At 38.3% G+C, this 27,953-nt stretch overlaps 1 long non-coding RNA gene across 1 annotated transcript in view; it reads right to left on the minus strand.

Annotated features, from left to right (window-relative positions):
- Positions 1–27,458, minus strand: part of LOC121315328 — a 96,266-nt gene extending 68,808 nt beyond the window's left edge. Inside the window, exon 1 of the long non-coding RNA XR_005950243.1 lies at positions 26,965–27,458. This is a non-coding gene — a long non-coding RNA (uncharacterized LOC121315328). The remainder of the gene's footprint in view (positions 1–26,964) is intronic.
- Positions 27,459–27,953: the final 495 nt, after the last annotated feature.

Here is a 27,953-nt window from a genome sequence, read left to right on the forward strand (position 1 = left end):
GCAGTGTTGTGAATAATATGAGCAGCACATCCCACTCCAATTATTTCATGTCCAGTGTGATCCATTTTTTTTTTTTTTAAGTAATGTTGGTTCCACCTGTTGCTGCTCATCCAAAATTTCTGTTGTCAGCACAGAAAGCTACAACCTTGTTCATCAAGCCATGCTTTTGCAATGTGCTGATTGGATATTCAGACATCAAATCTGATGTTTCACCAGGCAAAGAAGACATTTCAAGAACTTTAACCTTAATTCCTTCAAGTGGCTTGTAATAACGAAGGAGGATAGGCACTATCGATTTGAAGCATCCATGGCTACAGAGAGAAATTTTGCCTCCATTAAATCAGCTCTGAATTCTGTCATTGGAACGAGGAACGATGATGTTAACAACAATGAACTCGGTTTTGGTCCAGGCACTCTGAAAATTCTTTTCAAAACACTTTTAATTAGTTTAGAGGAGCAATGTTTGTGAAAAACTATGATTGTGGGAAACCCTATGCTATGCAAAGGTGCCTTCAGTAGCAACTAACTCAAATGTTTTCTCCCCGCAGTCTGACAGCTGTTTGCTTGAACCCCCTGTCTGTACAGCTGACTTAAGTTTAGGTATGATGACAACACTGGCCAAGAATTTATCAAAATTAACTACTTAGTACTTCACCACTGTTTTTGTTTTTATGAAGCATGTTCAAGATATCCCTCTAACTTGCTTTGTCTTAAGAACTTTGTTTCTTCCTTTTATCTCTCCATTTATTTGTACATTTAAGAAACTTCTCTCTTTGTAATATCCTCTACCAGTGAGTCCAAACTCACTCCTGGAAATCTAGTCTCTTTTCTGTCTAAGAAACTACATCTTCTCCTCTCCCTGATTTCCACTTTCAAGAAATCTGTCTCTTTCTCTCTTTCTATTCTGTCTTCCATTGTCCAGTCTGCAAATCAGGTCCTTCCTGTATGAAAACACTAAATGTCTCAATATTTATATTTATTAAATGGTTCCTTCATAATCAATTTTTTGTACCTGTGGTAAAAATGTAACAAGACATAGTCCTTTATCCCCTCCTGGACTACATTATCTTCTCCCGCTAGTCTGCCACAATGACCAAAACACATTTTAAGAGCATAAAAAAAAACCCAAAACCCAAAACTGTACACAGTGCACAATTTACAATATATGTTTCATGAAGAAATTGTTTTAAATTCATCAATCTGTTATAGGTTGTTTGCGATTGTTTTATGTTTGCCCTCACATTCAACAGACAATACGCACAACCCACTGTTTCCTTTGACAAAAAGCAACAGCATATGTTTTGTAAAAAAGTTTGTATCAACTATCTGAATAGATTTGGTAGAAAAAAGTGCCACAGTTTAAGAGTTGTGGTAAATACTTTGTGACTACATTATAAAATGTAAAGTCAGACCGTCCTCTTTACCTTCAGCCTGATTTAAGTCAAACGGATCCAGTCATTGGATCAGCTCAAGATTAAATCTTACAAATCATTCATTACTTCTACAGTGAACAAGTCATACAAAATATTAAATCTGCTGCATTCATGAAGCCACCACAGCTATAAATCTCTGGAATGTAATATCCTTTCTGCCTGCCTGCCCCTTCCTCCAGCTCTTACCCTGTCAAGGCTCTCTCTCGCTATCTTTCTTAGTTCATTTACTTCTCACATCAAAGGGGTTGCGATGTGTCAGCTTTCAAGAAGGACGCTGTAAGTGCCTGACAAGTCACATTGAAAAGTGCTCCACGTGAGTGAGTAGGGTCACCCCCCAGCTGAACAGACTGCTATGTTAATTTCTGTCATTGTTCCAGGCAGACTAACAGTTACCTAGCTAGGACTGATGGGTCCCTGGCTGTCCATCTTTATGGCTGTTATACTTTATTTAGATAAATAAGGTACTGAATCACGAAACAACTCATCTATGCAACAAAGGTGAAAAAAATATCCTCTAATGTTAACCGACATTTCTTTTCCAGTGCACAAGTATAGACGGCACTGGACCGTTATAAGATCTAGTTATTTTTCTCATCTGTTTAAAACTTTAGTTTAAATGACAAATTGAACAGGAATACAACACTGCACCGTTACATTAAAATATAATTCATTGTTAAATAGCAGAAAAAATATGTTTTTATTTTTTACTGTATTCTCTCAGTTTGCAAACTGAAGCCTGTCATTTTCTCTGCTTAAGAGCAATGAATAGGCTACAAATCTGATTTACATGTTTTCCAACCAGTAAGTAACCTATCCTGTTCAGGGGAGTTAACAATGTAATTTAAATGTATGTGTTACAAATACAAGAATACTTAAGCTACCCAATTATTGGATAATTAAACACAGAGATTTGTTTTATTGGCTTAAATGCATGTTCCTAAACACAGAAATGATGCTTGGAAATGTATTCTTCACCTGGTCTGAGGCACGTGGTAATTATGATGCCAGTAAGTGTCAATTACCGGCACCATAAGCTTTATGAATCAGACAAATAATATGCTAAAGAAAAAAATGGTCTCCAAGGGCATGTTATTCCAACTAGTGATGAGTGTTTTGTGATGGTAAATGGCTTTTATGAATCACCCGATGAAATACTGTCATGTTATGCACTATTATTGGCACGATAAAGGAGACGGTAAGATTCATGCATATGGGCCTTACAATCTATATATTGTATTAAGAAATATAATACATGTTTAGCATTACAAAACACTCTGCTAAGTTTGCCCTGGGGACAATTTTTCTTTATTCTACCCTGTTTTATCTCCTATTTGGAATGTCCCATTCCAATGCCTCCTCACTGCTTTCACCCATACAACCTCTGTTATTGTTAAACTACCAATAATCTTTTTAGCTGGTCACCACCTAGTCTCATCCGTCACCTCAGGAGCAGGGGTTGTGGTGGTGAAGTGAGGCCATTATTCCACAGGAAATAAATCCCTAGCTTAACTTGGCAACTCAAAGGCAACCAGGATTAAACATGCAAGCTTTAAATTGCATGATTCTGTGTTCTTAATAGTTTAATATAGAGTTGGGCAATGATAAGAAAATGTTATATCGATATCGTGCATCTATTTCGATATTGATTTTATATATATTGTAACAGGATGTAGCAGGACAGTGGGCCTGCAAACTGAAAAATTATTTGTTTATGGCAGGGTCAGAGTTAAAGCCTCCCTGCCAAGGTAACTGTTTTGTTTAATTGTTTAATTATCACCTGCAACTGGCAATTATTAAAAATTAGAGCCAGGTGCAGGATATAAAAGGAAAGCAGTCAGCCTGCTCAGGGCTGCTGCTGGGGAGTGTACAGCCCGATTGGAAGTCGTAAAGGTCTGTGTAAAACATACGTTTGGTTTTATAAAAATCTGTGTTATTGTTTTGTTTTGGTGTTGTATGTCAGGTAAACAGTTTAGCTGTCCTGCGCGTTAGTCAGGGATCTGCATGTGTTTAGTTAGTGCTCCAAATAGGAGCTAGGTGTTTGTTTTGTTTATTTCATTTTGTTTATTAAGTGTGTGTGAGCACTGTTTCTTTCAATCCTGTGTGTTGGGTTTTTACTTTGAAGGGAAATGAACCTGTGTGAGCCTGTGTGGCAAGCCGCAAGATCACTATATATATATATATATATATATATATATATATATATATATATATATATATATATATATATATATATATATATATTACAATCAGCACTCACATATCTGACCCTACAATTTTGGCTTCAGTGACGGTTAAATACGTGTGACGCATATCTGATTATTTCAGTTTGGCCCGTTCCAACCCTTGTCCGTTTTCCAGGGAACACAAAAAAGATACAACATCAAAAACACATAGTTGAAAAAACTGTTTTAAAATAAGTAGGCTTCCAATTAGATGTACTGTATTGGTTTTGATGGTACAGTACTATATTAACAGAAGGAAGTATTTTAACTCAAAACGATAGTATAATGAAAATATCACTTGACAAAAGAGACAACACGTGGATTGTAATACCGTACATACTTTTAAATCCGGTATGTATTGTAGCAGTATGTAAAATTCCCCATTAATGACCTAATAACAAAATGAAATCAAAATGTTACCCATGCACAGAACTGAGTAAAATGTAAAAAGTAATGCAATTTAGCAAATGAGTAAAAAAAATAAAGATAAAATATAAAGAAATTGCCACTGTCATGCATATTCATGAGCAGTCAACACTGGGGCGTGGTTTGGTAGAGGGTAGATTTATTGTCTGTATCTATTGATTAATAGCTACTGCTTCAGATGGATTTGGCATGCAGAGAAAAACTCAGGCTGCGAAGGATATTCAAATAAATTGTAACATTGAAGAGTTGGGCTTTGTATCACAAAACCAGTGATCGAGTCGGAAATCGCATGTGACGGGTAAGTGCATTGATTTGTTACATATATATGGGGATTGCTTTTATTCTTAATACAGGGGCAGTAAAACATGACTGACGCGCATCTGGGTAATAGATATCCGAGTGCTGACTGTGTGTGGGTGTGTGTGGGTGTGTGTGTGTGTGTGTGTGTGGTGTGTGTATATATATATATATATATATATATATATATATGTGTGTGTGTGTGTGTGTGTGTGTGTATGGGTATGTACACATATATATGTATGTATGTATGTTTACGGTTATAAAAAATAACTTATTTCACATTATTTGGGTTGAAAAGGGGTGAGCTTATAAACATAAAGAAAGAAAACAGCAATATGGTTCTGAAACTAATACGGTAATTACATCACTATGGAAACCAACTGCATTGTATCATTGTGCATGCAGACCACACAAAAATAAAACAAATTTAATTCAGCCCCTGGTACTCCTCAGCACTTCCATTGTAACTCTGTTGACAAGTCACAGAGAAATATATAAATCTTCATTCTCAACAATCTCTGTCTCTCTTTCTCTGTAATTGCTTTCCCAATCAAAAGTGCGCAAGTGTGAGTCAAACTGACAGATAATGAGGGAGAGAGAAAAATGTTTACTCAAAACTTCAACTCATACATTAAATCATGCTTTTATCAAAATAATCACCCTTAACTTTGATCACAGCCGGCAAGCCAAAAGACAATTTTGCAGAAAGTCTTCTGTGATATAACTCATTCCTTACATCCTGAATAGACTGGCATAACTATTTAGTGTTGGTTATTTCTCTGCTAACTTTATTCTAGACACAATTATTAGAACTGGGTTTTCAAAGCCTAGTTTTTACTTCTTGTCCGACAAAATTATATTCTTGGTGTATACTTTGCACCACTACCTTGCTGTGAGGTGAGTAGCTCATAGCCAAGCCATCAGTGCCTGTCTCTTCCAATGCAATTTTTTATTTTTATATAGCTTCTTTAATTCTCCCCCTGCAAACTCCATTATGGGCTCAAAAGGGCTCTCTAACACATCCTCTCTCCAGTACAGCGGGACATCAGAGTGTAACCATAAACCTGTCCCCCCTGCAACACTCTACCCCCAGTGGATATAAGAAATACAACACTTGTTCTATGTAGTACACCCACCCCTCGTCATATCGCCCTCGCTATATTGCGGATTTGGCTATATCGTGGTCCTGGAGTTGGCTCCCAATTTTGAATGTCTAACTGCGCATGCATTAGCTGCACTGTTCATGGACAATTTCACTTAGAATTGTTTGTTTTATTTTGTACTGCACATCACAAATGCACATTCCACAATAATACAAAGCAAATTAAATATCTCTTGCTGAAACATTTTTTTAAGCAATGCACAAGCAGAAGTCACAGGGCAGTGACGTCAGCTTCCTAGCAACAAGCATCCTATGCTGTGAATGGATTCTTTCAATGCAGCTGTTTGGGCATTTGAGAAAGGAGAGGAAGACTCATGAAATTAATTGTAGACTTAAGCTGATGAGAAGCAGTTACCCTCCGCAGTATGAATTTAAATGGTGTGCTGCTTGTTATCCGAAAAATAAGAAAAAGCGGGTTGTGAGGAAGATTTTTTATACTGGAGGGAGTGGTTGTACAATATTTGTTATTAGCCTATTTGTTTTTTCTATGGATCTCTTGCTATATCGTGGCCCTCAATATAAAGAGAATTTGTATTGGACACTGACACCTAGGGGAGGAGCCAACAGCACAGCAGAACAACGCAGCTATAAACGAGGCAGTCTTCCCAGCGACAGCGAGTGGAAGTGACAGCGTGGGAGAAGTACAGGCGTGGAAAAGTGCAGAGCAGTTTAGAAGCACTAAGGAGAAATTACATCTTTAATTGCTTTAATCAGAAAACACAGGACATTGGGCAAACACTGCAGCTCAAAGTCAAACAGCCGCGTGTGTTTTTCTGATAACAAACAAGCTGAAACTCGGAGGAGCTGATTCAAATTCAGCGCCGTTATGAGACACGGGCGAGGGGAGGAGCCAACAGCACAGCAGAACAACGCAGTTAAACGAGGCAGTCTTCCCAGCGACAGCGAGTGGAAGCGACAGCGTGGGAGAAGTACAGGCGTGGAAAAGTGCAGAGCAGTTTAGAAGCAGTTTGAAAGCAGGTTGACGGCTGCAGAAGAAACTAAACTTAAAAAAAAAAACCCATCAACATGGTCTTCAAGCCAGTAATCGGTGACACCTGCATGATGTGTGAAATCCAAGAAAACCCAGCAGAGCTAAACCAAGTGTGCGTAAAGTGCTGCACGAACCAGGACTTGCATAAACTAGTAAGTATGCTAGAAATGAAGCTGGAAGAAATGAGACAAGCAACAGGATCTTGAGGAGCTGGCACACCCACAATTCATGGAAGTCTGCATCACCCCTAACAGACTGAAAGCCACCAGGGAGATAGAAGGTCAGAACAGCTGGGTTCAGGTAGGCAGAAGCAGGGAAAAAAAGAAACTTTGTCAAACACAACCACCAGAAATCAAAACAACCAACAAATCTGAGTCACTTCAAAATTTTGATGAGCAAAACCAACAAGAAGAGAATGAAAGGAACAACATCCAGGACCCTATTGACAGTGGTGACCAGACAGCAAAAAGAAGGGAGGTCATGATTGTTGGGGACTCCATATTGAGAAACACAGCAAGTTCAATTCGCAGTTTGGACCCCCTTACTACAACAGTGTGCTGCCTTCCGGGAGCCTCTGTCAAGCACATCACTGAGAACGTGGACAGGCTCCTAGAACGAACAGGAGACGACCCGGTAGTAGTCGTCCACATCGGTACAAACAACATTGGAAGAGACAGACCAAAATCCCTGCAAAACAAATTCAGAGAGCTAGGAAGGAAATTAAAAGATAAGACCAAAACTGTGGTATTTTCTAGTATACTACCGGCACCTTGCAAAGGACCATATGGACAGCTGGAAATAATTAATCTAAACGCATGGCTGAAGACGTGGTGCACACGGGAAGGCTTCACCTATCTTGATCATTGGACCACATTCTACAACGAGGACTATCTGTATAGACGGGACGGACTGCACTTAAATAAAAAGGGAACCAGTCTACTTGGAGAAAAGATCCTCAAGCAGGTTCGGAAGCATTTAAACTAGAAAGGAAGGGGGGAGAAATCAACAAAAAAACAGAAGGGAGACCGCATCAAAACAAGAACAACAACTCAGGTAAGACAACCATTAAATGTATTTATCTAAATGCTAGAAGTATCAGAAACAAAATTTTAGAACTTGAAGATACTGCACTAACAAGTAACTATGATGTGATAGGTGTTACGGAAACTTGGTTGTCTGAGAGTGATGGGGACGAATATAATATTTGTGGGTATACACTGTATAGGAAAGACAGGCAGGACAGAAGAGGAGGAGGGGTAGCGCTATACATAAGAAACAGTCTTGAAGCCCAGATGTTAAACCTGGACAAAGAAAACAAAGCCAAATCAATATGGGTCGGAATAACAGACAAAAATGAAAAGGGCATAATAATAGGAGCATGCTATAGACCGCCAGATTCAGACGGTGAGCAAAATAATCTGTTATACAATGACATTAGAAATGCGTGTAGCAAAGGAGAAGCCATACTAACGGGGGATTTCAACTTCCCCCATATAAAATGGGAAAACCCGGTGGGGAGCATGACGGATAAAATTGAAATGGTGGAAATGACAAATGACTGCTTCCTAACACAATTTGTCAAGGCACCAACTAGAGGGGTGGCATGCCTTGATTTAGTCTTTTCAAATAACGAAGATAGAATAACTAAAACAGAGGTCTCATTTGAAGTGCTTTTTAAAACCCCAAAAGTAATGACTAAAGCTAAGGTTTACAATTTTAGAAAAGCAAACTATGAAGGTATGAAACAGAGACTAACAGAAGTAGATTGGAGTAAAATAGAGAAAACATCCACAGAAAAATATGGCTGTTCTTCAAAAATGTAGTACTAGAGGCGCAAAACAATATCATCCCTAAAGTAGACAAATCTAAATGTAAAACTAAATTGCCAAAATGGCTTAATAGATCAATTAAAAAAAAATATTCAGCAAAAAAAGGCACTTTACAGAGCGTTAAAAAAGGGACCAAAAAGAAAGTACACAGAAAGAGTACACGGAACTGCAAACGTAAGTCAAAAAGGAAGTTAGAAAGGCCAAGAGAGAAATAGAAATGAACATTGCTAAGGGGGCTAAAACCAATTCCAAAATGTTTTTCCAATATTACAACAGCAGGAGAACATTCAAAGAGGAGGTTAAATGTCTAAGAGATACAAATGGCAAAATCGTAGAGGAAGGAAAAAAAATAGCAAATATATTAAATGATTACTTTTCACAAGTTTTTACAAAGGAGGATACGGACAACATGCCCCACATGTCATCCAGTTCCTATCCAGTTTTAAATAACTTTAGCATAACCGAGGCAGAAGTGTTAAAGGGACTAGGAGCTCTTAAAATAAACAAATCCCCTGGGCCGGATGACATCCTCCCAGTAGTACTCAAAGAAATGAAAGAAGTAATTTACAAACCGCTAACCAAGATCATGCAACAGTCTCTTGACACAGGGATGGTGGCGACAGACTGGAAAATTGCAAACGTAATACCGATCCACAAAAAGGGAAACAAAACTGAACCAGGTAACTACAGACCAGTAAGCCTGACTTCTATTATATGCAAACTTATGGAAACTAGAATAAGATCCAAAATGGAAAATTACCTATATGGTAACAGGGTCCTGGGAGACAGTCAACATGGTTTTAGGAAAGAGAGATCGTGTCTAACTAACTTGCTTGATTTTTTTGAGGATGCAACATCGATAATGGATAATTGCAAAGCATATGACATGGTTAATTTAGACTTCCAGAAAGCTTTTGACAAAGTCCCGCACAAAAGATTAATTCTCAAACTGAACGCAGTAGGGATTCAAGGAAACACATGTACATGGATTAGGGAGTGGTTAACATGTAGGAAACAAAAAGTACTGATTAGAGGAGAAACCTCAGAATGGAGTGTGGTAACCAGTGGAGTACCACAGGGTCCTCTGCTATTCCTAATCTACATTAATGATTTAGATTTTGGTATAGCAAGCAAACGTGTTAAATTTGCAGACGACACAAAAATAGGAGTGGCAAACACTGTTGCAGCAGCAAAGGTCATTCAAAATGATCTAGACAAGATTCAGAACTGGGCAGACACATGGCAAATGACATTTAATAGAGAAAAGTGTAATGTACTGCACGCAGGAAATAAAAATGTGCATTATAAATATCATATGGGAGATACTAAAATTGGAGAAGGAATCTATGAAAAAGACCTAGGAGTTTTTGTTGACTCAGAAATTTCTTCATCTAGACAATGTGGGGAAGCTATAAAAGTAGTCAGTCTTGAACAAAGAAGACTACGCGGCGACCTAATTCAAGCATTCAAAATACTAAAAGGTATTGACAATGTCGACCCAAGGGACAAACTTTTTTTTAATAGGTATTTTTTTTAATAGCTTTAATAGGTCATTTTAAGAACAATAAAGTGAGGAAAATACAAAAATTATGAATTTATTTATGAAATATTACTGCGCATTACCTTTCAGATCAGACAGTGGGTGTCAGATGTAGTAGCCACTAGGGACCACTAGAGGGTACAAATTAACTTAACCCTGAACTCACACAATCAAACACAACATCTTTGACCTTTATTATATTAATTTGTACAAAAATAAAAAATGCATAAATTCTGAAGTTATTTACAAAAATATAGTAGAGCAAAATACAGCTGTACCGTTATAATACATACAAATGCGGCTCTCAGGCTTGCGCAACTTATTTTTTTATTCTTTATGCAAAACCCAGAAAACTTCAGCAGAACTAATTTAAATAAATGTCATGTTACTCCTTTATTCACCTTACCTCATTTGCAATTACTATTATCACTATTTATTTGTCCCCAACTTCAGTCTGGTCCACATCATATGCGACTTAAATCTTACCCCTAAACTTAATCACTAAATCCAACCTCTACCACTAAACCTAACCTCTACCCCTAAACCTAACCCTAAACTTAACTAACCCTACCCCCAAACCTAACTACCCCTACACCTAACCCTAAACTTAACCTCTACCCCTAAACCTAACCCATAAAACTAACTCTGTCACTATCAAACTAACTCTGTTACTATTATTTCAACACCGTTTGTTTTGCACGCTCTAGTGGCTACCACATCTGATGCTCACTGCCCTGAACTGAAAGGTAATACGCAGTTATGTTTTCACCAAAATTTCATAAATAAATTCAAAATGTCTGTTTTCCTCACTTTATTCTTAAAATGAGCTATTAAAGTTTAACAGGGCAACGGTTTCTATTTTTTAGTGTATGAGTTAAGTGTACTGTATCTCTACGTATAATGGTAGGTATTATATACTGTGATAGAAATACAAGGGAAGTCGACCAGCAAGGAAGAAGGAAACGATGTGGCAGCTGCAGATTGGAAGGTGTTTGCACTCATTTACTAAGGGATCATCTGTGACAGCATAAAAGGGGACGGAGAATTTGCAATCTGTTTTTTCGCTTTGGTTTATGCATATGAACTGAGAAGGATAGTGAGAGACCCCCTTGTACGAGAAAGCTGCATTGTAAGTTTTGTTTGTTACACCATATTAGACGGGGAACACTTTCCCAGAGCTGTCGCCGAGGACCAGCACTAAAGCTGGAATATCACCACTACTGTCGCAGCTTTAACCTGTATCACCCACCACGAGCACTACTGCACTCACCCAGGACTGGTGACCGTGTGTGTATAATTGTGGGGTGGATACATTGTTGGGTTATTATTGTTTGGGTCTGCAAACCCATTACTGTTTATTATTGTTATCGGTCACCAGACCTGGGTACAGAAAAAAAAACAAAACAATATAAACATATTTAATTTAAGATTGCTTTCAATCTTGCAAGGTTGTAGTTAAATTATGAATTGATTACTAAAGAATGTACCTTTGTAAAATGTTTGTGGGTTATGACATTATGAGATTAAAGCCATAGACTAAACATAGTTCATTTGTAATCCATATTTAATATGCATTTGCCTTTTCACTTAGACTTTTTTTTATTAATCCCCCAGGAATGTGTGAATAATAACTTTGAAACAACTGTTTGTATTCAAAAATATAGCACCACGATGCACACGGCACAGGATAAAGCAAAGGTGCAGTAATGTGTTTGTTTTAAACAGTAAAGGGGGTTCTGTAGCCCTTTTAATGTATGAATGCAGGTATTGGACCATATGGGAACACTCTGTCATGTCTTATTGCATTGTTATTTCCACGGTGTTCCACTTGAATACACTGAGACACTTTTTGTTATTTGTACATATAAAATATAATTACATAAAAAACAGTAACTACAAAACAGATGTTATTCCCATTCAAATTCTATTGAATTGACTATGAACAGGTCACTGTTATTTCAAGTGTTACACCATACTTTATTGGAGTCTGATAAAGCAAACCCATCCGGGTTAATAAACATTTAAACTGTCTGGAGGATTTCAGTGGCAGTATAAAATCTGACCCCACACTTCAGTAAACAAATGCACACTGGAAAGACAAGCAGGTTAACTAGGAAGTTGTGAATATATCCTCAGAATTCTCTACAGAAAGTGCATGAATTAAAAGGATGCTGTATTTAATGTCCTCTATATCTCTCTTGTATTTAAGTTCTTACCAGTTTAATATTCTATCATCTATGTTCTCATGTATAGATGCTTATGTTCTATGTGAGGTGGGGAAGCATAAAAGGGTTTCACAGATTTCAGTGCACGAAGCACGCTACCACAATGCAGACTTCAATGTGCAATGCATGCTTAGTGAACAGTGCAGTGCTAAAATCAGCTTTAAAAAGTCTCATTATGGTTCGTATGCATAGCAAACAATGAAGAGCAGAAACAATACCATGTGTTACTGTGAAAGTGTAAAAGTCCCGAAGTTCTATACTTAACAAGAAGGAATTGCCTGGACATATGCTGAGTTATTTAATAATAAACAGAAAAGAGAAAAACAGAGGAGAAAGCCTGATCCTGTTGGATATTAACTAGATTTGTTATTTTCCTGAAAACCTGAGAAAAAAGCATTTGTAGAAAGCTGCTGGATACCATAATAAACATGTGGGTTAGTTATCTGTGTCTGTGTATGACTCACAGATCGTTGTGTTTATTGCCGGAGGCTTGGTGGAACAGATTTAATTTTGCAGATTGTGTTATGGTCACAGCCAAGCCACTAACATGGTAACTTTACCATCTGAACCTCTCTCTAAAATAACCAACAGAAGTCTTGTCACTTGTGTATCGGTCTGACCGTTGTCTGGGTTTGAGGATTAGTGTTAGGGTTATGAAGGAAATTGCTATTCATTAATTGAGAAACAAATGATGATCATGAGTTAGGTAAAGGGGGTAGGGAGCTGCAGGCTAATAAGCAGTTGTTGTTGGAAAATTTTAAGCAGGTGGTTTGGCACAGACAATTTTTATTTTGTTTTTAATTTTGGAACTAGAACAGACTAGTTGTTCATTCAGTGCTTTATTGCATGCAGTGTGGAACCCTGCAATGCCACTGACAGTTTCTACAGATTGCTTGTTTAGCAGTTATAAGAAAGACTTCTAAATCTTCAGTTCTGTGAGAGACAGTATCACTGAGCTCCATGAGGCTCCAATGGGCAGGGCAATCCATTAAACAGGGCAGATAAGGTTGTGAGAACCCAACTCTGCTGGGTAATTGAGTTTGTTCACAGCGTGCTTACTGTCAAACCTAGGCAACCTGTAGAATCTATTCAGGTTTTGAGATTATTGACAACAGCATTTCTTTTCTTTAAGGACAGTTAGGCATACAGTCTTTTTTGTACAAATTCACAAGCAACACTGTCTCCCTCCACTAAAAGAATAAGAATGAGCAATGGTTTGACTTTTGAAAGATAAAGGGATTATGCAGTGTTGGGCACACTTACTGTCGGAAAGCTTACATAGAGAGGGAGATACAGTTAAAAACTACAGCTAAAAAATTCTAGTAACGAATGTCTACATTATCATTAGTTTTTCACTTGTACACTTACAAATTAAGCTCTGTGGTGTCTCCCACAACTACAGTGCATCAGCGAATCAAAGCCACTCCCCAACAAATCTTTTTGAGTTCTAAGTGTGGGTGTTTAGAGATGTAACTGCCTCAGCCAGGCCCAGCGCTAGCACCCAGGGCCCCAACGCCAGAGGGGGGGCCCACACACATACAGAAATAAAATTGATTAAATGTACTATTTCTGTGCTAGCTATCCTACTCAAGCAGCCTTTAGGGCTAGAAACGCTAAACTGTATGCGTGCAGTGCAGTGAAACTGTTCAGAACTTTTTTTCTTTCCTGCTTGCATCCTACTCCCTTAGTCCCACCTCCTCTCACTCCCTATTGGCTTCCGTCCTCCCCAGGTCTTTGTAAAGCCAAAAGCTATTGGCTGTAAATGTGTAAAGACTAAAAGATAATTGGCAGATTAACTTTCCAACAATCAAGACTTTCATTTGACAAGCATTATGTCGAGCCTCACTATCATAACAGCCATTATGATTATACAATTTTAACCCATTAAAAATGAAACTTGCCGAACCTCCACATAAAAGGAAACACTCACTCACTGGAGGTCCATTGCCCGGGGCACACAAAAACCTGGCTCTGGGCTTGACCTCAGCTACAGACACGAATTCAGAAAATAGTTGCTTAACTTCTTTCTTGTATTTAAATAAAGGGTACGTCTATTTTGATTTTTTTGGCATATATATTAACATAAAATGTAAAAGCATTCTTATGCCTTATGCCACATAGATCTCCCTAATCTATTACCAAATATTATATTTAACATCTGTTATTTAAAATGTATTTCGATGTAATTAGGTTATTTATACAATGTTCACAATGAGAAAATGTTATGCTTTAGGCTGATGAATCATGCAAAATACATATGGAGCGAGTGTACTGTCATATTATGACTTCAGCAATGTAATGCTCTATTTAAAACAGAAATGTTCCAAAAAGTAATTTCTCATAACATAATGTGTATAATTAGAATAATTGAGTCCCAGTCTGGGTTTTGAATTCCCAGAAGGCAGAGTATCATTTATTTACAAGGAAACATAAATGCAAGAAAGAAAAGTATTGTTAATAATAAAATAAAAATCTGATGAAGGTATACCTAAAAAAGGAATGTAGATAGTGACTCTCTGGAGGCTGTGTGGTCCAGTGATTAAAGAAAAGGGCTTTTAATCAGGAGGTCCCTGGTTCAAATCTCGGCTCACTCACTGACTGTGTGACCCTGAGCAAGTCACTTCCTTGTGCTCTGTCTTTTGGGTGAGAGGTTGTTGTAAGTGACTCTGCAGCTGATGCATCATTCGCACACCCTAGTCTCTGTAAGTCACCTTGGATAAAGGCATCTGCTAAATAAACAAATAAGAATAATTCTATGTTTACCATGTTTCAAAAATTAAAAACCTACTTATTTTACAAATGTGGCACATTTACGCATACACAAAAACATGGGGCTGCTGTAAATTACTTTTTGTTTTTATAGTCTCTTGAGTTATGTTTCCAGAACCAGCAAATACAAACACTATTACTGCAAAAGGCACTCAACTGCAATACACAATAAGAAAGAGTAAGTAGCCAGAAATATGTCATAAAGGGTAGCATATAGAGGTTACTGAATTAGTTTCTATGTTTAAAAAAAGAACAAGAAAAAATGCCTGGTTCCAGTAATTCCCTATGTATAAAAGTGCCACTCAGTAACGACGCTGCTTTTAATGTGTTACTGAATATACTGTAGAGATCATGATACAACTCATTACCATTAGATCATGAGAGAACTGATTACCGTTAGATCATGAGAGAACTCATTAGCGTTAGATTATGATAGAATTCATTACCGTTAGATCATGAGAGAACTCAGTACCGTTAGATTATGATAGAATTCATTACCGTTAGATCATGACAGAACTCATTACTGTTAGATCATGAGAGAACTCATTACCGTTAGATCATGACAGAACTCATTACTGTAGAGATCATGATAGAACTCATTACCGTTAGATGATAGAACTCATTACCATTAGATCATGATAGAACAATCATTGTTTTGATATTTTTATTCACAAATCCTTGGTCCTCAATCAGTGTTGACCACTTACTTCAGTATGGTATTATGTGCATTATTAACCCTGTTTGTCTTAACTTGTGGATCATCCAAACGTGTTGATATGTTAGATCTTTTTATGTACATGGGCAGGCAAGACTTCCGTATCACATCAAAGAAACATTTCTCATTTCACACAGCGTCATTTGGAGGTTACATCGACATACTGAGTAGTTTCAAAATTCAAATCCTAGACGGTACTGCTGCACAGAGATGCCAATGCTAAATACCATCTCTGACTTCTCTGACTCACAATGAATCCTGGAGAAAGGCTGGGTCGGCCGTGAGGTTGAAAAAGGACTGGCACAACTACAAACACTTATGCACACTTGCACTGAGACCTGTGTAATTTCCATTACCTTTTGATAGTGTACATACAGTATATAAAGATTATGAGAAGTTGGTTCAGGGCAGTACCGGTGGTCCTTTACTAACAGTGACCTGACAATTTTGTCACAACAAAAAAAAAGCTATTTTAGACTGCAGAACCAAAGCACAACATAAAACAAGGTTACACTTTAGATCTGTAATGCTATTTACACCAAATCTTAATGCAGCTAAGAAATTAAGAAATTAACACAATACAGTTGCTAAACCAGTAATAAGTAATCTGGTGGTGTTTTTAATTTGTTTTAGAACAGTATATCTATCATAAATTGTGTTTTTGAGTAAGTAGCTTTGAGAATCTAGCCTGAAGATGTATATAGATATAATTAATTGCACTGTAATAATGCAATAAGTGCTCAGGTTGGTGGTGGTTCTGTTACATTGTAACTGCAAGTTCACAAAATGGAAATTCTAACATCTTTTATATTGCATCTTTCTTGCATTTGTGCATTTGCAATGTAATCAACAGTACTGCAATTCCATGTAAAGTGTTACCCAACAAAATAACTCAACTATAATGCACAAGAGGTTTTTTTTTTTTTTTTTTGCATAACAGTAAGGCCATTAAATCAAGCTGCAAGAAACAGCTAGTATTCAGTTTCAAGACTTAGTGCAACCAGGTTACTGCAGAGCTAAAGAACTGGATAGACTGTTAAAGCTGTCCTCGTTGAGCAGCCTGCATTATATGTGGAGAACATTCTGCTACAACACAGCTTAGTTCCCTGGCTATAAAGGTTATCATTACTGAGCTGTAAATCCGCAAAAACACAACACTCTGCTTGAGAATTGCCGGCCTTTACGTCTTGCTTCTTAAATTCTCCCTCTGGGACGTACAGTATTTCAAAGTACTTTAGCACTGACAGGTCTCTGAGCTGCTTCATTTCATTTACAAGGATGTCCTGGAGGTGACAGCTCCGGGGATTTGTGGCCAAGTGGTTCGGAGGGTACAGGTGTTGGAGTGATGTGGTGCGCAAGGAAGAGAGAGACATGATAATCCAATCAGAAAACGATTTATTTTGTAATCCAGGTCTGGTGGCCTTAAACAATAATCCCAGGCAATACACAGCAACATGTATTGCACTGTTCTGTAAAACGGGTTTGCTGTCCCAAATAATAAACACAGTTATTACATCCACAATATAAAAACATGGTCACCAGTCCTGGGTGAGTGCTGTAGTGCTCGTGGCACAGGTGCAGTGATTTTTGTCCTGTAAAGTGCTTTGAGATACAACTGTATGAAGAGTGCTATATAAATAAACTTTGATATGATTTGACATCATTTCCCTTCTGGGTTGATGATTTAGTGTACCACAGTTCCTCCCCCTTCTAGATGACGACTTCCTTTTAACCTGGAGAATTGTCAGACCATTCAGTCCAGGGTACTCTGTTCCCTTTACTTAGCGCCCTCATAGGTTGGAAGGGAGATTTACTACCAAGAATCATTCTGTTTCTGTCACATATCCCACCGCTCAGGGTGAAGCTGAAGGAACACTTGGCTGAATCTATCTTTCCCATTACTCCTCCCTGCTGGGAAAAATATTCCGCATTTTGCTGGTCTTTCCCCGCACAGTGTACCATGTAGTACATTAAGGGCTGCAATGCCAGAGACCAGGAGTTATTCGGGCATTGCTGTCCTTCCTTGTGCTGAACCACTTGAGTGGTGCATGGTCTGTGACAAGATCAAATGAATGTCCCAGCAGACAGTATCGTAAAGAGTGAGTAGCCCATTTAATGGCCAAACACTCCTTTTTTTGACCACAGAGTAGTTGCGCTCCCGAGGTAGCATCTTTTTGCTGATGTACAGTATTAGGTGTTCTACTCCATCTATCTTTTGGGACAAGACCGCACCCAAACCAACATCCAACGCATCGGTGTGGAGGATGAATCTCTTGGTGAAATCTGGCGTGAATAGAGTGGGTGCCTGACATAGTCTTGGCTTAATAATATCAATCGCCCCCTAACATTCTACTGACCACTTAATAAAATTTGGTACATTCTTTCTGGTGAGGTCGAGTAAGGGGTTAACCACTGTGGTATACTCGGGGATAAATCTTCAGTAATAACCGGCTAACCCCAGTAGCGACCTCATCTGAGCCTTGGTTTTGGGGATTGCTGTATCTACCAGAGACTAGATTTATGTCTCTGTTTTGGCAAACACACATTTTCACAAGTTAGCGGTCAGCCGGGCTACCCTTAGGGACTGATGGACGGCCGTGATCCTAGCCAAATGCTCTCGACGGGTGGGGCTGTAAATAACCACATCATCAATTTACACTGCCGCATATTCATGATGTGGCCGTAAAACCTGTTCCATCAGTCTCTGAAAGGCAGAGGGCGCATCATGTAGCCCAAACGGCATGGTTGTAAAGTGAAACAGCCCTTCTGGTGTTGAAAATGCGGTTTTCTCTCTAGAACTGCGGGTTAAGGGGATCTGCCAGTATCACTTTGTCAGATCCAGAGTAGAGATAAACTTTGCCATTCCCAGTCTATCTAGAAGTTCGTTAACCCGAGGTATGGGATAGGCATCGAACTTGGCAATAGCCTTTACCTTACGGAAATTAATGCAGAAGCGGTTGGTGCCGTCTGTTTTGACCACTATCACAATTGGACTGCACCACTCGCTCCTGGAAGGTTCAAGGCTCAATCACTGCAAGTTGGAGCATCGGCCATACCTCTTTGCTAACGCCACTTCGTCGACTTTCCGGGATCCAATAAGGTCTCTCTCATACAACACTGAACTCCTCAATAAGCTTAAGCAGCTCCCGTTGTTGATATAGAAGTAACTGTTCCTCCATCGAAATTACTGTAGTGCTAAGGGTCTCTGTTCAGGGGCCTAAATCATCCTCTGTTTTGCCTGGGGCTATAAATAAGGCCTCCCTTGCCTGCCAGGGCTTTAATAAATTTATATGTTAAATTTCCCATTCATTACAGTGATCGGGCTGTCTAATTTCATAATTCACTTTACCTATAGCCCGAATCACTTCATATGGCCCCTTCCATTTAGCACATAATTTAGATTCTGATGATGGAGCAGCAGCATTACTTTGTCTCCTGGTCCAAAAGTTTGAATTCTTGCATTTTTGTTGTAATGTTGCTGTTGCCGGTGCTGAGCCAATTTGAGGTTGTCCTGGGCCAAACGACCGACAAAATCTAGGCGATCCCTGAGTAGGAGCACATGCTGCACTACATTTTTGGATGAGCCTTTGTGCTCCTCCCGTCCCTCTCTCAACAGATCGAGGATGCCACCAGGCTGTCGCCCATACAAGAGCTCGAAGGGGGAGAACTCTGTGGCACCTCTCTCACTGCAAAAAGGAGGTAGGGAAGAAGCGATGCCCAATGTTTTTGCTCACAGTTCACAAAATGTTTCAGCATCTGCTTCAGGGTCTGATTGAAACGTACCACCAAACCATCCCTCTGTGAACAATAAATAGATGTCCTGATGAAATTGATTTTTTGTATTTTATAAACTTGTAATTTACTTTACATTCAGAAATAAACCCTAACATCCACAAGCGTAGACCATCAATACATCTAGCTAGCAATCCATGGCATAACTATGAAGAGAGGGCTTAACCTTAACCCTTTTTAATATTGGACTCTTATCAGAGAGAGAAATCTCTCCACTTACTCACTCAGCCATTCTTCCAGAGAACGAGAAAGTGAACAGGAAAAGAAATCAAAAGGTGGGCCAGGAAAGAGTTAACCTGGCTAAAAATCCAAAACAATATTCCAAACTAGAAACAGTGCGATATATTGAAGACACGGAAAAAGGCTTCCTGTAGAAATACTTGTCATTGAATTTAGTTTATTTTAGTATTTCTTAGTCATTCTAGTTAATGAAATAGTTCTATAAAGTTCCATGCCTTGCATATCTGTTCACTTTGTATACTCTCAAATGTGTAGTTTTGAAAGAAACACATGTTTTAGCAAACATGTAAATAAGCTTTAAAGGCAAGCAAACTTTAAGAATAAACTTTAATAAACTTTCTATAACCTAGTGTAGTACCAGATAATGTTTTAAAATGAAATGTGTGTTTGCTAAACATTGCATTACTGCATTACTAGTAAAGTTTTAATGAAATTATTTTCTTAGCTACCATATACAAGGGGCTTCATATTTCAGATTATTCGAATGGGTGAAAGGGAAATATTATCAGTAAATGGTAACTAAAGCGGAACTCTGTTGATGGAGGTTTTAATATGGTGTGCCGAAGTCTCATTGATGACGTACTAAAGAATGCATCAGTTAGAAATAATTATTTACATTAAAAAGAGCAGATGCTTTATCTCATTGACAAATATGTTTACAGGTTTTAAACCTAGCAGGTTTACATGAAAAGCAGCATAATCACATGGAGTTGTACATGTATATCTTAGCTTGACTGCCTTGACACAGTTGAGGATTGCTACGGCAATGTTGTTTTTTTTTTTTTTTTTTTGCCAAAGTTACAAATTTGCGAGGGCTGTGAAAACTTTATTTTTTTTTTTTATTCTTTTTAATCAGATCAACAACATACTTGCTTAGAGGAATCGCTATGAAATACTGTTTTAAAACAACCCTATTTTAATTATTTAAATAGCAGCCAATCTTAGGACCTAAAAATGAATCTGCTCTATCACATTGCAATAAATGGCCACTGAAGTGAAAGACATGTAGATCTGTCGCTAAAACAGAACCACTCACAGAAAGCTTCAGTTCTAAATTTACTATGTAACATACTTGTTCTATGATGTCTTTTACATAAAACGAGAAGGGAAGGAAATAAAGGTACAATTTTGTAATCAACTTTTTACTGTTTCATATGGCAGCATACCATAATAACTGACTTCCTTAGAAGATATGAACAGTAGGTATTCTATTTTAAGTTGGAAATTCCTGCTTTAACACTGTCAGTAGGTATTTCGATAATCGTCTCACTGATGAGCAAGCTCACATAGGAAACCCGGCCCTAACACAGGCTCCTGTATCCCAGATTGATCTCCCCTTAATTCCCCAGAACAGCTTTATATCAGGAAACCCTTTAATAAGCCACTCACACTCACAGCCCAGCACTCCCATGTTAATCTTAAGAGAGCACAGGCACTGGTGATAGAAATTCAGCCTCCATGTTACTGCACACCTCTTAACACTGATATCTCACAGATGCTTCTCAACTGACAGGCTCGTCAGTTCTCCTGTTTAAGGTGTTCCACAAGGACCTTGCTAGATAAGCTTCAAATCCAAGTAAATTACACCTACTTAACAGTGGAGCTACCTCAGTGGTATGTGAATGCTGTCACTTGAAACCCAATGAATAACCTTTTCATTTAACTCTGACGATTATAGCTTTGCTTTTATGAAGAATTAATATTCCTTCATCCTGGGAAAATGCATTGCTTGTGCCGGATTACAGTTTGAATACCTTTTACCAGTGCATTGTTTAATTATTTTGCAACCTTTGACATAACGATAAAAACAAGAAATACGACTGATGAACCTGCCAGCTGCAAACACAAAACAGCATACCAGGAAAATGGCTGCTGCTGACACTTGGTCACATATCTCATGAGGAAAGCAACACAGCTACAAGCAGGATAAGCCTATTAAAACTAAGCAAGCAAACAGCTGCTGGGCTTCTGTGACAGCCACCCTTCCAGCAACAGGCAGACTGCTGGGCCCTCAAGAGGCAGCAGCTCATGTACAGTTCAGGATATGCTTATCCACCCGTACAGAACAATGAATTGATGTATGAAGGAATGTCTGTATATCCTCCAATAGATCACATACCAGGCCCTATCTTAAAGTGCAAAACTTTCCCCCAATTTTGTTTGTTTTAAATGCATGCTATAAACCAGCAGGGAACAGTTCACAGCTCCTAGAAGCATTACAATTACTGTTAATACATTTTACCTACAATTATGTTTGTTACAATATACATTTGTGTGTTAGTATGTGACTAATGACAAGCACCATTGTTAATGAAAAAGTAGTACCCTTTATAACGTTGTACTCGGAAGCCATAAGACCTTGATATTTTGTATAGTGCAATATAATGAGAACACTCAAGTGGGAGCCATGACTGTACCACATTATAAACTGTTCTACAGAATAAACTGGTAAAGCATAGATAAACATTGTAAGGAACAGAGGGAATGGTAAATCATAGTAAAAAAAACATGGCATACCATGGTAAACTATGGTAAATACATATTGGGGAAAACTGCGAATATACTGTCGGCAGTAACTGGGTCTCAGATCTGAAGGCCTGTGTTCAATACAGGGACCTTTCACTATTTCCAACAAATGATGGATTCAAATAATGGCAGATTTACTACTGTACTTTATTGGGGCAGACTGACAGACATTCATTTAAATTTAGTATTTCAGGTCATTCCATCATTTTTCACTGTAAATAGATGGTGGGTCTGCCCACAAAGTTTATATATATATATATATATATATATATAGTATATATATATTATCATTATATATATATGTGCTCTTGCTGGTCATTTCATGTGAAGAGTGAACCTCTCCACTCAGCTGCTTCATCTGTTAAATGACATGCTTTCAGTCAGTACAATGCTTCGACCCAGAAGGCATTGTTTAAACGTTTGATTCTTTCAGTGTTGCACATTTAAAACCTATGTAGAAAATGGAAGCCCCACGACATCCCACCCCAATTAGAGGTTTCCCATCTTACACAAGAACAATCTGATTCTTGCATTTTAGCCAGTTTTGTACCCACTTACATATACTACCTTGTATTAATACAGAATGCAGTTTGAGGATTAGCCTTGCACGTGGTACTGTGTAAAAGGCTGTTTTAAAGTCCAAGTACATGCTCGTCATAGGCTCTTTTTATGTCCATCTTTTTGTGTCCTTCTTTGAGAAGTTTAAGAGGTTTTTCAGGCAGAAGCGCCCTTTCCTGAATCCGTGTTTGCTCTCCTTTGATGCTGTTGCTGTATGCACACTCTAGTTACCCTCTTACCACTGATTCCATGATTTTACATGTTATGGAACAGACTGATGGGTCTGTAGTTGGGGCACCCCCTGTCTTGATTGATTTGTGAAATAACTTGGCGGTGACCTCCCTTGTTTCTTTAAACACTTGGGTATATGCCACCCAGACTAGGGGCTTTGTTAGTTTTGAAAGCCTCCAGTCCTCTTAAAGGCTGAGCCTGATATCTTGGCCATGTTCCCCTACAAGAAGCTCAGTGATTTAATCCCCAGCATGAAGCATGGAAACAGCTATTAATGCAAAGGGTCAGGGCACTCCAAGAAATCCTGCAAAAGAGCTACAAAATAATAGTCCTCCACTCTTCTTACATGATCTCAAGGTAAGGTTACAGGATTCCATTATAATAGAAATATAAACTTTCCTCATTTTTTTAAGTGTTTTTTTTTTCTTTTCTTTTTTCCTTTGAATCTATTCTGGCAGCTTATTTCTGAAAGCTTATTATTCTTCCTATTTGGATGGCCTCTATAGATCATATCGCAATCACAACCCTGTTATGCACAGCAGGAAGTACGTACAAGAAATCTTCAATACAGAAAGCCTTTGTATGGTCAGTCATTCAATCACTCCAGCATCAGGCAAGAATGTAAAAAAGCTTCATGATAGCATCAGTAGGACACTGTATTCCTTCGAATTTAAGATACTTTTTACACCATTTTTAATTCTCAAAAATGGCCTGTGTCTTAGATTTCTGTATAGTGATGCGTGTATTAAAATCGGCAACAAAAGATGTAACTGTCTAAGTACACAAACAGCAACTTGACTGACTGTCGAGAAACGATGAACAAAAACTTCACTGCCTGAGTATCTTAAATCATCCATGACATACAGGCAGCCATTTTCAAAGAAGCTCATTAGCTTCCTCACACATTTGAAGTAAAGCTTTTACAATTTCAACTTTTCGTTATTAGGCTCAGTTCTAACAAACAGTACCAGCTTGGACAGATCGGAAATGCTGATACGACCCCATATTTGATATGTCAAGCAATGCCACAGTTCACAAAAAGAGAGAAAAACAAGTCTGTGTAAGCACAACTGGAAATGAGAAGCAACTGTAATGCTTTGTATGACAGCAGGTGGCCGCAAACTGCCTCCATACCTAGTATTCTTATATGGGAAACTTGGTTGTGTTTCTGAAAGGAGAAGCCACCCACTAATCGTTGCATTAGCTCAAGCGCCATAAAAACTGTCTTTCATTCACATTGCTTCTTTTGTTTGGCAGCTCAGTAACGCACGGTGAGGCCATACAGGGAGATGGCCGCCTTTAGAGCGTGGAGGAAGGGTTACCCACAGCCTTGGATTCCCTAAGGTTTCCTCCTACAAGTAGAGGTTTTTCCTTACCTGAGTGTCGCGCGGTTCATATTTAGTTTCTGCAGGGTGTGTGGCAGGCTGGAGAGGTCGGGCTCTCCCGCAGTGCAGGCATGCTGTGGGGGCGGGCCCATGTCTCAGCAGCTTACTTTTCATTCATCCTTTTCTTGTCTTTTGGGGGTAGGTGGTAGTGCACAACTGTGGCTGTTGTGTTAACATTCATCCATCTTCATTTTATCCAGTCATGGCTTGGTGGCTTTGTTTTTTGGGGGGTGGCCCCATGTGCCACTTCCTATCTGTGGCACTAGACTACATAATATCATTTGTGTATTCGCTAGTCGGCCAGAATTGTGGTTATCTGTGGAGCACCCATGGACAAGGTCTCCGGCCAAATTCATCATCTATCATTAAATCTCCTGTTCAATTGCAATTTAAATCATCCACACTGAGGATTCTCCATTCCTAATGTGCAAATCTTAACTCTTATCTTAATCTTTATTTGATGGTTTAGTTTTTCATCGAATTGAGGGTGGGAAATTTGGGCTGCATCTTAAATTCAAGGGAGTTTTACATTCGAAGGAATATTCCCTTTAGTAAAATCACAGCAGTGTAATAAAGCACAGTGAAAGCATGGGAAAGCATAGGTTTGGTAAAGCAAATAAAAATAAAAAACACAGCAGACCATGGTAAATTCATAGAATACCACTAGAAAAGCACAAGATAACTGCAACATGACTGCAAATGTGGCTGTTATATTGGCTTGTCTTCACCCCTAAAACATACTGTGCACGTGCAGTTCAGTAATTCCCACCAGTCAACTGCTCAAACCACAACAAAATTTACTGCTCCTCTCACCCTTTCCTTTCTCCCCCTTTTTCCTTCCTTCCCTTGCTCTGTATTTGTCCTCAAGACTCTTCTCTCTCCTTCACTGCCTCTATCTTCCACCTGCCCCGCTTAAGTCACAATTCTAGCTGCCTCTACCGATAGTACTTGACACAAGATAAGCAAAACCTTACTTATTAAACAGATAGGAACACATTCAACATTGTATTTAAAGATGTCTAGCCCTCTAGAGGTGTGTGCATGTCACAGAACATTAACAATGACGTCATGCATTTTGTATTTACCTTTATATTGACTTCTTGCTTTGACACATTCAGTTTTACTAGGCTTCTCAAACTATTTAACATTCAAAAAGAACCATCCTAGCATTATTAACATAGTTCTGCACAGATATTACATCCCTAATTAAGACAAAATCTGTATGTTACATTAAACCACAAAAAAACAAACTTTTCCTTAGTGTAGCATGTTGTGAATGTATTGTTGTTGTTGTGTATGGATTAATGTATACATTGTAAAATTGAATTGGACTGTACATTCAGTGTTTTCTTTTAATTGCAAAAAATGGGTCTGCAAATTGCCACTGTTACACCTAGCCTACTGTGTGATTTGTATTATCCTATAAAAGTTTCCTTATCCAACCCCACTGTAAATTACAGAGATCAACATACATTTAACATTCTGTAGTGGTGTGTGGGATGTAGTATCATTCCCTTTCTTCAGGGTACAACAACCCACTTGAATACATGTGACAAACTGACTTTGTCGTTGCATTGCCATATTCTCCAGAAAACGCAGTTAAAAACACCACCACTACTTACCAGCGCTCAAATTACTGACATGCACAATTTTTCTGTGACCCAATCTAATGAGTGAGAATTAAGTGTTTTCTACTGCGATAAACATTACAGAAGCACTGTATTCAATTAAAGTTTCTTATTGTTTAAACAGGAAAAGTGCCCATTTGGCTAGTATATTATGTATTAATTGATCTGCCTGCATCAATTATGTAGGGTGTATTTGACATGAAAGAAAATGTGGTAAATAAATCAAACATAAAAGCAAAAAGAACAACACACTGATTTTACTTTGTAAATACAGTAATACATTTGTGAAACCTTAAATGTGAAAAAAATTTAAAAAGTAAGCTAGCATTCAGTATGGCTTTTGTGTGTGCCCAAGAAATAGTTCACACAAGCCATATATTCTTCTTTGAATCAGGTCATAAGCGTGTATTCTAATAGTCCCTCAGAGTCTGGACTCTCATTAGTAAGAACTGGAGGAACTGCGTGTGGGATAGTTACTGTACTAATGAATTTAATCTGTTGAGAAGGGGCATATTCAGATTTTATTTTTCAAAATAAAACTCCTCTTAAACTTACACGCCCATCCACATTTATTTATTTATTTTTTAAGATATGCATACAGTCATAGAACATGTAATATGGACCCCCCCCCCCCCCCCACACCCCACACCCCACACCCCACACACACACACACACACACACGCACACACACCATGCGTGTTATGGTATACGCCTATAATACATTTTAAGAGACATCGAATGTGTGGTATTTGGTAGTATGGCATCTGATGAATGTAGAAATGTGGTATGTTTTAACCTCATTTAACTTCACAGGTATAATCTGCATCCCCTATGCTTGAAATGCTTACTTTTTAAGAACTACATCAAGCAGTATGTATGTACCAGTCAAATTTGAAGTGTGATGCATAGAGCAGTCTACTTAGAATACTTGTAAGGGACAACGCGTTCAGCCGCAGCATGATTAATACAAATGTAGAAAAACATTCCCCTACCTTTGTAAACGACCGTGTATCCTTTGCATGTCAGTAGGGTTACTGTTATTGCGCATCTTTCAGCTTTTACACAAAATATATGAACTCACAACAATCCAACAAGGTCCATCCTTTCCAGAATCTTAAGGAAACTGATGACAAGGAAATCTGATCACCAGAGGCACCGTCAGCCTGCAAACACCGCTGTGTAGTTTGTTCCCAATTCCAGGTTCAAAACATTCGTTGAGGTTCCATGCGTATATTCCAATAAACAAACACATCAGAATCCAATTTTTTTTCGCTCCAAATTATTGACAATTGTAACTATGCGTGCATTGTTTTACAGTTATTTAAGACATTTGAAACTTTAACAGCCGCCGACTGTACAGCACAGGGCGTGCTCCCAGATCTCCACGAGATAGTGCAACCAAGCTGGAACCCTTAATTTTCAAGTTCATTATATATTACACGAAAGCACACTAACATGTCTCGCAGAGAGATCAGTTGAGAGGGGTTGAGAGCAAGAGATGGAGAAAGACTGCCGCAGTGATCTCCGGAAAGCACTCTAGATGGCACAACCAGACAGCACAGCGCGTGCTGCCAAAGAAAGCGCAGCTGCTGTGCAAGCACGCCAATGTCTTTCTCTCTCTCTCTCTCTCGTTTATAATCCCAGATTATTTAAATACATCGTCTTTAAATGCGACATGCTTCGAATTTAGCTGTTATTATTATTATTATTATTATTATTATTATTATTATTATTATTATATTATTATTATTATTATTATTGTTGTTGTTAATATACAAGATTGGAACTGTGTCTAGACCTATTGCATAGTGCAAGTAAAACTGGCCAGTTTAGTGACATGTCTCTGTTTAAAAAGCAGATTAGTGTGTCTAATCTATTTTATAATAGAAAAATAAATTTTGTGGAAGACAGCTAAACAAGTTAAATAGGGAATACGCCGTTTCTTCTTTCCTTGGCCAGTGAGGTATGGATACATCTCGTT

This window comes from Polyodon spathula, chromosome 5, assembly GCF_017654505.1.
Source record: "Polyodon spathula isolate WHYD16114869_AA chromosome 5, ASM1765450v1, whole genome shotgun sequence".
Classification (NCBI taxonomy): Eukaryota; Metazoa; Chordata; class Actinopteri; order Acipenseriformes; family Polyodontidae; genus Polyodon; species Polyodon spathula.